We start from the raw sequence: 2,424 nt of genomic DNA on the forward strand, positions 1-2,424 counted from the left end.
CACACACACACACACACACACACACACACACACACACACACACACACTCAAGCCGTAGCTATATTTTTATCTATCTAGTCTATGGCTAATATGTCATCAATCTGTGTGAGTTTGTGTGTAACAGCTGGAACACTTTTTGGGAGATATAACAACGTGGCTCCAACTCCAAGTATTGCGCAAAGTAGGAATGCAGCACAAGAAAGCGGAGACGCTACAGTGGTTCGATATCAGTACGACAGAAACAGAACAGATCGCTGTTTATTTTAGTCGTCGTGTAAACACACTAAAGCTGGAGATGGAGCGGCAGCACACAACATACAGGGAGCCAGATGTTGTCTGATCGGTGACACCCTCCTGATGTGATGCAATGTAGTTTGTTGGATTAAATATTTAGAGTGTAACAGATCAACGCTACACTGTTTTGGACTGCGATCTGAAATGATTTAATGCAGAAGTACTGGTGAGCAATGGCTGGTGATTGTTTACGGACTGCTTATTTTTCACACAATGGAAAAAATGGTCCGTGCCTTTTCCAAGTGAGTCAACTATCTGAAGCTCTCTCGAGCTACAATTATAAAATATGTTCGCCCACATTGGTCTGTAGGCATTCCTTCAAACCGACTAATCTGGGTCTCCTCTGGGTGAATGGTCGCTCTTTACGTGGTTTTAAACTCAACTGGCATCTCAAATTAATGACCACATCCCAAACCATCAAAACAACGTTGGTTCCAGATCCAGATATGCGCTTCAGTGAGACAAACATGCTAGACGCTGTGTTAACCCTGCAAACACTACGGGATGAACAGTTGATATACAAGTCTATAAAAAGGACAAAAACACAACATTCTAGACCTGCGCATGTGTGTGTGTTACCAGCTGAAACATGCCTCTGAGTCCTTCAATATAACACTTCTACATGACTCCATAATTCTACAAATAGACACCAAGTGGAGCCTCAACTCCAAACTAGGTGCTGGCAGCTGCTGTTTGGTGTCTGTGTGTTTTATACCTCATAGGGGCTGATACACCTCCTCTGAAAGGGGCCCGCCAGACTGCATCAATCTAAAGTCTACTTTCTCTTTTTCTCTGAAATGAATGAATTCATTAATGACATAATGAGCCAAATATCTCCCCAGGCACCATAAAGCTTCAAGAGCCTTTCTAAAGCAGAACAATGACATGTCTCCATGTCTCCAGTCCTTAGCTGGGGATCTACTGGCACTCTCCTCCACTGGGAACCACTGTTGACTGACTGGGGTACAATGGAAAGAGGGCGGGAGCTACACAGGAAACACTCGTAATCTTTCCTCCAGATTACACTCATGTTGCAGGTTGATCCACCCTAAAATGAGAGCTCGAGTGTGTCCAGAGCAACATCAATACTTCAAATTAAACTTAAGCATTGGACATAATTAAGCATTTATATATACACACACACACACACACACATTATTGAATAACATATTTAGAGTAAAAATCTGCAACACACTGTGACAGCAGGTTACAGTCTGCAGTAATGTTGTGCCAGTGCTGGACATACTGACTCTGCTATATATCATATATAAGAATATATCATAATATTGGATTGATTGATTTCAGCATCTACAGTAAACTTTTTAGGAGCCGCCATTGTTGTTTTAAGGAATAGAGAGAGAGAGAGAGAGAGAGAGAGAGAGAGAGAGAGAGAGAAAACATGGCTCCAGCAGTGAACAGGATCTCTGGTGTTTTCTCTCTGCAGGGTTTTGAGACGTCATTATAAGATCATTAGACGTCACAGGAGAGGTCACAGGTCACTGAGGTAGTAATGGAGTGACCTCTGTAGCTCTTCTGTCATGGAGGTGATAACAGAGGGGGGGGGGATTAGGGATCTCAACAGCCTCTGTGGGCTTGATCCAGTCAGAAACAGTTAAACCAATAACATCAGCCATTTGTTTGATGAGCTTGTCGTTGAATTATTGTTGTTTCACTTAAACCTCAACTCGTGATATATGTTCCTTATGTTGATTTTGACTGTTTATCTAATAAGGATGGATTAGGCTATAAAATATGCAGCATTCCACATTTTCAAATAAGTTAGCAAAGAAATAGATGCATATAAATGTACTGAATTGTTATTTATTAAAATAGTATATGATACCAGATCGGCCAACTGAGTTGATCTGAAAATGTTATTGTGACCGAAATGATCACAACACAAATCGAATGTCATTTTGATAACTGTTCTGTCATAATCATGAATAAACACGCAATCCTGCAGCTAAAAGAAATGTAGAGTACAGAAGATTCCTGTTTAAAATGTGTCTCAAGGTTGTCTGAATGGATCCGTGCGTCTTCAGACTACATTTGAAAGCTTGACTCTCAGCCAGTGTGAGATGAGCTGAATCAGGCCAAAGAAACAAATCAAATACACTCTGCCCCTGCCCC

At 41.3% G+C, this 2,424-nt stretch overlaps 1 protein-coding gene across 4 annotated transcripts in view; it reads right to left on the reverse strand.

The window, feature by feature from the left end:
• lims2 (LIM and senescent cell antigen-like domains 2) overlaps positions 1-2,424 on the reverse strand; it is a 21,298-nt gene that overhangs the window by 11,966 nt on the left and 6,908 nt on the right. The window lies entirely within an intron of this gene.

Source organism: Anarrhichthys ocellatus, unplaced genomic scaffold, assembly GCF_004355925.1.
Source record: "Anarrhichthys ocellatus isolate YVR2014 unplaced genomic scaffold, GSC_Weel_1.0 scaffold20, whole genome shotgun sequence".
NCBI lineage: Eukaryota > Metazoa > Chordata > Actinopteri > Perciformes > Anarhichadidae > Anarrhichthys > Anarrhichthys ocellatus.